Source organism: Crocuta crocuta, unplaced genomic scaffold (genome assembly GCF_008692635.1).
Source record: "Crocuta crocuta isolate KB4526 unplaced genomic scaffold, BGI_CrCroc_1.0 scaffold179, whole genome shotgun sequence".
NCBI classification, from domain to species: domain Eukaryota; kingdom Metazoa; phylum Chordata; class Mammalia; order Carnivora; family Hyaenidae; genus Crocuta; species Crocuta crocuta.
The window spans coordinates 6,235,227-6,246,117 of NW_027551568.1; positions in this window are offsets into that span (position 1 = coordinate 6,235,227).

The following is a 10,891-nucleotide window of genomic DNA, read 5'->3' on the forward strand; positions in this document are numbered from 1 at the left end:
AGATAGAAATCTGAGGCTGGGCATTTCTGTACACTTGTTTGTCAAAACACAGAGAGCCACATGCTGATGCCGCGGCCAGCAAGACGGTCAGATTGTCCTGTTACTTTAAAGAGACATTTTATTAGGTTTTTTTAGAAACACGATCACGTGTGGTCCCTGTTTCTGTTAACTAACTGCCACGTACGTTGTTTATGGGTCTGTCCCCATTACTGGAACTACTAAATAAGTGCAAACAGTATCAAGCCATCCTGCAGGAGGCGCACCACTCATCAGAGCAAAGGCTAACTGAGCACTTGCAAACTCTGCCCTGAAGGCCAAGGCTGTGGTAGAAGCAGGTGTGTGCTCTTAAAGCTGTCCCTGACTTGGACCATCCCAACTATGAAGTCCAAGGCTCCTACCTGCTTGCACCCCAGACGCCCTAGCCCACTGCCCAGAGGTGGCCGTGCAATTGGGGAGCGGGGCTGTTCCGCAAGAGGCGTTCTCTGGGTGGTTCCGGCGTGTGGCCCGGGTCGAGAACTTTCCTGTCCCAGTCTGCGGGGAGATCTCTTCTGCAGAGGCTGGGGCCTTCGAATCGGCCGGGAACAGAGAGATTGAGGACTCTAACTTCGCTCATGAGGGTAAAAACCAGACCGAGCCTCGNAACCCAGGAATGAATCCCACTTGATCTTGGTGGATAATTCTTTTTACGTGCTGTTGAATTTGATTTGCAAGTATCTTGTTGAGAATTTTTGCATGCGTATTCATCAAGGATATTGGCCTGTAGTTCTCTTTTTTTGCTGGGTCTCTGTCTGGTTTGGGAATCAGAGTGATGCTGGCTTCATAAAATGAGTCTGGGAGTTTTCCTTCACTTTCTATTTTTTGGAATAGAGACCCTGGTCTTTCTAAGAGACTGTGGGGCTTGAGGACCCTGGCCGCGTCAGGGCTCTTTGCTCTTGTGTACGTTTGCCTTACAAGTTCTCTGCAGCAGAACCCGGGCACTGGAAGGGACTGGGGAAAGGTGCAGAGCCTCATCTCTGCAGGTGGGCTAGTGTGCGGCTGGGCGGGGACCAGGTGACAGAAGTTACCAGAAATCCTCCCCAGTCCCAGTCCAGATATACGCCTCCACTTAGAACATTTTTCTCTCGAAAGACCGATTCCAGGGGGCACCTGGGTGGCTCGGTCGGATAAGCGTCCGACTTTGGCTCAGGTCATGATCTCACGGTTTGTGGGTTCGAGTCCCGCGTCGGGCTCTGTGCTGACAGCTAGCTCAGAGCCTGGAGCACGTTTCAGATTCTGGGTCTCCCTCTCTCTCTGATCTTCTCCTGCTCACGCTGTCTCTCTCTCTCTCTCAGAAATAAATAAAACATTAAAAAAAATTTTTTTTAAAGAAAAGAAAGACCGATTCAACGGCAGTGTTCCTCCAGGTGAGAAAAAGTCTGGTGGCTTCTAGGCATGTGGGCCTCAAAAAAACTAAATGAATCAGCACCAGGACTATTTTGCATGCACTGAGGACTGATTGCAGGGTTCTGGACCCAGGGCAGGTCGGGGTGGGGGGTGTGGTGGCAAAGCCCTCCTCACGGGAGCACAGATGCAGCCCCCAAGCTGAGGACCAGCATTTCCCCATTTGGGCACAAGTGGACCATACAGCTGCCTTTTTTCTTTCTTCTTTTTTTTTTTAAATGTTTTATTTATTTCTAGGAGAGAGAGATAGAGACAGCGTGAGCAGGGGAGGGTCAGAGAGAGAGGGAGTCACAGACTGAAACAGGCTCCAGGCTCTGAGCTGGCAGTCAGCACAGAGCCCGACGCGGGGCTCGAACCCACGAACCGCGAGATCATGACCTAAGCGAAAGTCGGATGCTTAACCGACTAAGCCACCCAGGTGCCCCAGCTGCCTTATTTCTAAAGCAGTGTGGGCGCCTAGATCTTGGTATTAACTGCAGCTTTTGCAGACCTTTCAGAACCTCACTTTGCACGTACACGCTGTGCGCAGAGACTCCTCCTTCCCACGTGCACGCAGGTATACTGCTATGCTTCCCATCTTCGAACACACACCCCAAGTCGGGTTCCCTCATGCCTCTCTGCTTCCCGGCCATTTTCTTCCTCCCCACCCCCCGCCCAGGGCAAAACTCCACCAAAGAGCTCTCTCTGCTCATGCTCCTTATTGGAAAAATTGTTAGGTCATACTTTTGCAAAAGAGTGTCAGAATGTTCCCTTATGTTTTCAGTGAAGAGGCGGCAAAAAGGAGCTCAGGAGCTGGGTGCTGCCCAGCCCACACACCTCCAGCGGCAGGAGTGACCCCCAGCTCAGCCACTGCTCCCCCACTGTCCCCCGGCACTCATCCAGACTCTTCTATAGCCCCTTCATCCCTGTCACGGTGGCCAGCACAAAACGCCGGAGACTCCCGGCCCGTCTCCCTGCCTGGGCTCACCCCCACATGCGTCCGTGTGTTGCGGTCATCTGCATAACAAATCGCACCACCACCATCATTATTTTGTCCATGCATCTGAAATTTGAACAGGAATTTACAGGAACAACTTGTTTGCACTCCACATGGGTCTCCGTGGCCGGTCCCCTTCCAAGGTGGTCGGCGAGGGGGCGCTGGCTGCTGATTTCTCTCCGCATGGGTTCCCCCCGGGGCGGCGCGGAGGGACCCGAGCAGCTCAGATCCAGAGCTTTTGTATCGTTTTCACTCGCTGCTATAACAACAGAACAGATGCTCTCGCAGTTCTGTAGTTTGAAGTCTGCGGTGGATCTCACGGGTGCGGGCAGGGCTGTGGTCCTTTCTGGAGGCTCCCGGGGAGAATCCATTTCCTGTGTTCTCAGGCGGGCGGCAGAGTTCAAGTCCTCACAGTCCTGGGACTGAGCTCCCCATGCCGAGTCAGCGAGGGCTGCTCCCGCCTTCTAGAGCCACCTGCGTTTCTTGCCTCGTGGTGCTCTTAAGGCTGCACCTGTCCTGCCTCCTCCTCCTCATCATTTTGCCCTGCTCTACTCTTCTGCCCTCCCCTTCCACTTTAAGGGGGCCCATGTGATTAGACCAGGCTCACCTGGGCAACCCCAGTACTCTCTCTATTTTAAATCCCTTAATTCATCATCAGTGTTCATTTCGCCACGTAACACAACATTGTCGATAGCTTCCCGGGAGCAGGGTGTGGGCCTCTTTGGGGGCATCGCTTTGCCCACCCCTGTGTCCCAGCGATGGGATGTGGCAGCCGCCATGTAGAGCATGGGCTCAGAAACTGTCCAGTGGTCACGGACCCCAGATTCAAGGGGACATAGCTTCCCCCCATCCTAAAGGAGGAGGCAGCCAGGTGTTAAAATCGCCACAGTCTCTGGCCACAAACTGTATTCCTCCCACACGCAGAAGCCCCCAGTCCTGGAAGCCCCTTCCTGTTCCAGCATCAGATACAGGCTTGAGCTCCAGGACCTCATCAGCTAAGTCGAGGCAGGTGCAGGTGCGGCTGCTCAGGGGCAGGGGCCCCGAGCTGACCACCTTCACAGGCAAGTTAGCTGCCTGTTATACACCGAACATACAGTGATGAGGCAGGCATAGGGTATGCACAATAACATCCCCATTGAAAAAGCAGGGAGCAAGGCACGCAGTCGCTGGTCCACAGAAATCTTGAAATCCAGCTGGGCGCATGTCCCCCTCTCTTGATTAGGGACCAGCACTGCCTCCTAGGACTCTGGCAAAACTCTAGGCTCTACCCTCTGGGCTCTATTCCACCCTCCATGTCATCCTTTTCTGGAAGAAAACAGTTTGGACTTCACTGGCTTTCTCAGCCTGCTTCCTGCCCAGAAAAGGTGTGAGGTCCTGAGTGCTCTTCGTTTTGCACTGTCTTCCCCTCTCGTCTGAGCTGGAGGTGTTTCTGCTAGAACAATCTGTCAAGAAGGAGAGGTAGGAGGTCTTCTCTGCGGCGGCATTTAAGGGAATCTTTACCTCCTGGAGCTACAGAGTAGACCTCGCGAAGGATCAGGCTCAGGACTTCATTGTGGGCAAAGTATCTGAGATGGCTGACTTCTCAGTCTGGGGAACTTCATCTACCAGAGTGAGGGCCTGACGGGGAACGACCAGGTCTCAAGAAATGGACACCTACCTGTGGCATGAACTGGATGTCATCTGATCCACCAAACTCAAGGCTGGGCATGTAATGCATTGCTGAGTACAAATGGCATATAAGCTTGAACTTGAACTTGAAGCCATGAGTAAGTTGCATGGACAGGTGGCTCAGGGGCCTTTGAGATTGATTCTTGCTGCACTGTCTCCTTTAAAAAAATTTTTTTAATGCTTATTTTGAGAAAAAGAGTGTGTAAGCAGAGGTTGGGGGCAGGGCACAGAGGATCCAAAGTGGGCTCTGTGCTGAGAACAGCAGTGAGTCCAATTCAGGGCTTGAACTCACGAACCGTGAGATCATGACCGGAGCTGAAGTTGGACGCTTAACCAGCTGAGCCCCCTTGGTGCCCCAGACAACATGTTCTATTGGTGTCCATCAGCCTCTGCCTAGCCACCCAATGTTTGCTCTACGGGCAAGGTGCGTGATGGACTGTGCACACGCTCAGCGACGTAGAAGTCCCTCCCCACGGCTGATACAGTTGATACATGCTGCCTGCAGAACCTTCTGGAGTGATCTAGAAGAAGGCTCTGAATTTTTGATACTCCTCCCTTCCCTTGAACCTGCATGGGCTTCTGACCGCCTTCACCAGTAGAATATGCCAGAAACGACACCAGGTGGTCTCTAAGGCTAGCTCGTAAAGACCATTCAGCCTCTGCCAGGCCTCCTGGAATGCGTGGTGTCCAGATGTTCCCTCCTGGGCTCCTGGGATGCTCCCTCTGGAGGCCCAGATGTAAGGCGGTGGGAGGTTCAAGCCACGTAAAGAGAGCACATGTGGGAACCCAGCCGAGCCCCAGCTGTGGGACATTCGGCACCAGAATGTGAATGAAGAAACCTTCAGAGGTTCCGGCCCCCACCATTGAGTCACCCCCAGCCGTTCCCATCTTCCCTGCGGAAGCCCCGGACATTGTAGACCTGAGGATAAAAGCAATCCCTGCTGTGTCCTCTGCAAATCCTGACCCACAGACCCATGAGCACAACCAAATGGTTGCTACAGGCCACTAAGTTGGGTAATTGATTAGATTTGCTGGAAGTGGACAGCAGAGACCACCCCTGAGCTGCTGATGGGGTGCCTTTCCCTGGGGACGCCTGCCTGGTGGACATCTGATTATATCAGTTCCCTTCCATCATGAAGGGAGTGGGGATTTGTCCTCCCTGGATGAGATACATACTCTGAAGATGAGTTTGCCTTTCCTTCCCCAGATGCCTCTGCTGGCATTTATACGGTCATGGAGTTTCACTCCACATTGCTTTTTTTTTTTTTTTTACATTTTATTTATTGTTTTAATTTTTTTTAAGTTTATTTATTTTGAAAGAGAGAGAGACAGAGTATGAGCAGGGGAGGGGCAGAGAGAAAGAGGGAGACACAGAATCCAAAGCAGGATCCAGGCTCTGAGCCGTCAGCACAGAGCCTGACACGGGGCTCGAACTCACAAACCACGAGATCATGACCTGCGCTGAAGTCAGATGCTTAACTCACTGAGCCGCCCAGGCGCCCCGATTCCCAGGATATTTGTGACAGTATTGCAAGGCTTTTGACAAGGAACCCAGCCCCCTCTTCCTTCGAGGACCCTGGGTCTGTGAACTGGCTTGGGCTTGGGAATTGTAATGATTGAAGATAGATCTGTTTACCTGATCTGGAGATTTCCTAGTTATATAGATTGAATAATAATGCTTTAATATGCTGCCTGTCGTGGGTTGGATCGTGCCCCCTTCCCCAAAGGTATGCTGAAGGCCTGATCCGTGGTACCTCTGCATGTGACCTTATTTGCAGATGTAATTACCATATAAGGTAAGATGAGGTCATACAGGAGTAACGTGGGCCCTTTCTCCAATATGAGTAGTGTCCTTACACAAAGAGGGGATGCACAGGCACAGAGGGAAGATGGCCATGTGACAAGGACAGGGACAGGGATTCCAGTATGCAGCTGGGAGCTCAGGGGCACTAGGATTAGGACCAGCCTCTAGAAGCTAGAAGAGGCAAGGAGGGTCCCTCCCCTAGATCCCTCAAAGGGACCGAGTCCCTATGACACCTCGATTTCCAACCTCCGGGCTCCAGAACTGCTAGATAAGAAATTTCTGTTGTTGTAGTCCCCTCAGTCAGCGGTGGCCTGGTAGAGCCCCTTGAAACACTAATGAACACCGCTCACCTCGTTTATTCTTGGAAACTGAGATTATAGAGTCACCCCCGAAGGTAACTGAGGGCAAACTCTTCTACCTGGCCGTGGGTCCGGGTGCTCCGGCTGTCTGCGGCAGTTAGGCTCTTCCTGCCGGCCTCTGCCCGCTGCAATCCCATCCTCCTCCCTGAAATGGGGAGCCCGTGTCGCGGGGCAGAGTGTCTCACCGCCACCCGTGCAGCACTGAATTGTTCTGGACCAGCAGCTGCCTGGTCCTGCACTGAGATGGGCCATGGAGGGGGGCTCTCGCAGTGGAATTTGGGGGAGGGTAGGGGAAAGCATGCTCTGAAGGTGGCCAAAGCCAGGGGTCCAGAGGCTATCAGAGCTCACCGCTTCTCATGCCTGCCCACTGCCAAGCTGGGGGCGGCTGTAAGAAATTGGGGGTCCCAGGGCACCTGGGTGGCTCAGTTGGTTAAGCTTCTGGCTCTCAATTTCGGCTCACAGTTTGTGAGTTCGAGCCCTGCATCGTGCTCTGTGCTGATGGTGTGGAGCCTGCTTGTGATTCTCTACCCCCCTCCCTCTGCTTCTCCCCTGCTCACATACCCATGGTCTCTCTCTCTCTCTCTGTCTCTCTCTCTTTCTTTCTCTCTCTCTCTCAAAATTGATACATAAACATTAAAAGATAAAGGAGCGCCTGGGTGGCTCAGTTGGTTAAATGTCCAACTTCCGCTCAGGTCATGATCTCGTGTCTAAAGGGTTAAGCCCTGCATCAGGCTCTGTGCTGACAGTTCAGAGCCTGGAGTCTGCTTCAGATTCTGTGTCTCCCTCTCTCTCTGACCACTCCTGCTCACACTCTGTCTCTCTCTCTCTCTCAAAAATAAATAAACATTTAAACAATTTTTTAAAAAGAAAAAAAGAAATTGAGGGTTCTGTGTGGCTCAGATCTTTGAAACACATCAGCAGAAGGCAGAAAGATGGAGAAATCTCTCAGTCTTGAGCATTGAGTACAGAGTTTTGAGTAGAGAGTAAAGGAGACCAACTTTAGTCTCTTTCACGTCCAGAAACTTACATTTCATTGCTCACTAAAAAGAATCGAGGTGGCCCAGAGAAGTGAGTCCCACCTGATTTTCAGATGGGAATCGCGTGTTATTTATCTTTGGGTTCTCACCGAGGAAAGGCAGTGCGACTGCTCTAACAGGTAAGCCATGTTACTGTAGTGGCTTAGCCCTGTAGACGTTTACTTCTCACTCATGGGGGCCCCGCTTCAGCAGGGCGAGTCTGCTTTTGCCCCCTCACCAGGTGGGGAGGGGGGCTCAGGCTGACACACTCTGCCATCTTTAGCACAGAGTTCTCAAGGGCACGGGGGGTATTGATGTCATCACTTCTGCCTCCACTTCCGCTGACCAGAACCTACCACGTGGCTCCACCTAGGTGCCAGGGACACTGGGAATCAGAGTCACTTCCCAGTGACAATTCTACACCATGGAAGGGGAGCACATGTTTGATGGTCAGCTGGCTGCCTTGACAGCATGGCCTCTGCTCAGCGTCCCATCTATAGTAGGTGCTCAGTAAATAACAAAGTGTCTTACGTACATTGTACTTGGTGGGCACATTCTTCATATGTATCAAGCTATTTTGTCCTCATAGATACCTACAAGAATGATTATTATTAAGAGCTCCATTTTAGGGGCACCTGGGTGACTCAGTCGGTTAAGCATCTGACTTCAGCCAGGTCATGATCTTGCGGTTCATGAGTTTGAGCCCCGTGTTGGGCTCTGTGCTGACAGCTCGGAGCCTGGAGCCTGCTTCTGATTCTGTGTCTCCCTCTCTTTCTGTCCCCCTCCCACTCACGCTCTGTCCCTCCCTCTTAAAAATAAATAAACATTTAAAATTTTTTTAAGAGATCCATTTTACAGATGAGGAAACTGAGGCACAGTGAGGTTTAGTAACTTGTCCAGGGTCACACGCAGTAAGAGATGGAGCCAGGAATCAAACCTTGAAGGCTGGCTTTAGAACTCACCTCCCTACCCACCACATGATATTGCCTTTCCCTACAAACCCATGCTGATTCATGAAAGGGACCATGAGTTAATGTGCGTTGTAAAACTGCAAAATGAAATAAAAGCAGAGGTGGTTTTTATGGAAGTTTGGGGCATTTACGGAGCCTCTGTCATCTGCCAGGCACTATCCCTCCCTCCCTCCCTCTGTCTCTGTCTCTCCCTCCAATTTCCTGTGGCATTTGGCACAAGCTATGGCTTCCCATGCTGTCCCCAGTCCTGGCCTCGTACCTGGCACTTGGGAGGCGCTCACTACGCATTTTCCAATGTCTGATAAAAACACAGGCTGGGGGCCAGAGAGCAGAGCGCCTTGCCCTTCGGGCGCTCAGCATTGTAAAGACAGTAAACAATAGTGTTCCGTGTGGGGAAGAGAGGAATGGGAGCTGGACACGCCCACAGGGGGCCACAGAAGGAATAAGTTGGGTGTCTGTTTCCTGGGGCCGCTACAACAAAGGCCACGAATGATACAAATGTATCATCTCAGAATTCTTAAGAGGAGTTCAAGATCACGATGTCTGTTCCAGACCTCTCTCCAGGTTTCTGGTGGTGCCAGGCGTTCCTTGGTGTGTAGATGGCACTCTTTCTGTGTCTTCACATCATCTTTCCCTCTCTAGGGGTCTGTCTTCAGTTTCCCCTTTTTGTAACGACACGGTCATATTGGATTCGAGCCCACCCTAATGATCTCATAAATGTCATCAATCATTTCTAACTGAGGTCACATTCACAGGTCTGGGGGGTTAGGACTCCCACATCTTTTGGGGGGACACATTCAACACATGTGCACAGAGCACCCAGGGTGTGCTGGTCAACACTCTCCTATGTGCTGGAGCGAGAGCCATGGGCAAGATAGGCAATGTCCTTCTAGAGCTTTCGTTATAGCGGGAGAGACGGGCCACAGATGCACACACATTCCAGGCAAGGACAAGAGCTAAGGAGGAAAATAAAGCAAGGGAAGGGGATAGCGCAGATTTGGGAAGACACAGCATCGTGTTCTGGGTCCTGTGGGTCTGGCGAGACCCACGCCTGGCTTGCTTGTTCATGCAATGTCCACCCACTTGTGCTTTCATTAACTCACTTGGCTTGGGTCTGGGGAAACCCCGCTGAAAGGCACACTCTTAGGACGTGTTTGTATCTTTCACACTCATTTCTGTGCACATGCCTCACCCTCTCTCTGGAATGTCCTGCCCTCCCTGCCCCATGTCACCTGGCCAGCTCTTCCTCCTAAAAGGTGAGCAGGCGGTGCCTCCTCTGGGAACGTCTCATCTTTCCCGCAGACTCGAGGCTCACCCAACCCTCCCCTCCAGGCAGCCCTGCTCCCCGGGGCTGCCTGCTCAGTCACCCTTGCGGGCTATGATTAGAAGACAGAGCCGCGTCTCACGTCGGATGCTCTCTAACTTCCCAGGGCGTTCTCGATAAATCCTTGTCTGTTCAGCGTGTCTCTGCTGGGAGGCTGGCTCCTTGATGACAGTCTCTCATAGCTGAAGCCCCAGCGCCCGGAACAGAGCTGGCAAATGGTTCAGCGTTGGATAAGTAAGTGTTGGCCACATCAGTGAATGAATGAACTGAAAAAAATGAATGAAGGCAAGACAAGGCTCCCAGGCATACTCCCTGCTGGCCCAGGACTCCAGCCTCCACCCCCTACCCCCACCCGGGCTAGGACCCTCTGGCAGTCAGATCCGCTGTGTAATTTGCTAGAGCCACTGTGGGGTGAAAATGTGGATCCGCTTCCCCAAAACTTAGTTTCAGGAGAGCAGCAGAGAGCATTAAACCAAGGGGAAGAGGGGGTCTCCTGGGTGAGGAGCCCTCCGTTGCTGCACAGGGGGCTCACCCAGGAGGCCCACCTTCCCTCTTCCAGGCTGCAGCCCCCCACCCCCACCCCAGCAGCTCCCTCACCAATTCCCTGCTCGCACTCTGCTCTCAGCCACCTCTGCCCTTAGGATGCTCTTTTGCAAAAAGCTCTGGGAGGAATCTCTAGCGGCATCTGAGCGGGACACCCTGGCGGACACGGTCAGCTTCAGAGGGGCTGGGGTGCTGAGGGACCAGCTGGGGGCACCTGCAGTTCCAGGGAGGCCCTGGGCAGCCCCCCACTCCCTACACCTCTGCACCCAGAAGCAGCTTCCCATTCCCCTGGAGGGGGTACAGAGATGATCTCTTGGGAACTGGCTCGTGGCCATCTGGGCATCTGACAGACACACAAATACACCAGATGGACAAACACAGACACACACAAAAACACACCCCCTCCCCCTATTCATAGACCTGGGGAGGAGCGCTGTGACGCTCCCCGCCGCCCTGCTCCGACCAGACACACCCCTAAGACAGAGGCCAGACGCAGAGAAAACATACCGTAGAAATACACAGGGTGAAGGGCAGACGGGCGGACAGACAGACCCCCAAGGACACTCTGCGGTCCGCGTCGCAGCTCCTCTGGGACCGTCAGAACAGTGCTCGCACCTGTGGACCCCGGGCGCCCCGCGGGACCCAGCCACGCCCCCTGCGCCTACCCAGTCCGGCTGACCCAGGGTGACCCCTGGTCCCTCACCGCAACCCCAGGAGCCGGGGGCACCTGTCGGCATCCAGGGCTTCCGTGACGCGGGCAGGGCTGGGTGGGCGGGCGTCCCCGAAGCGG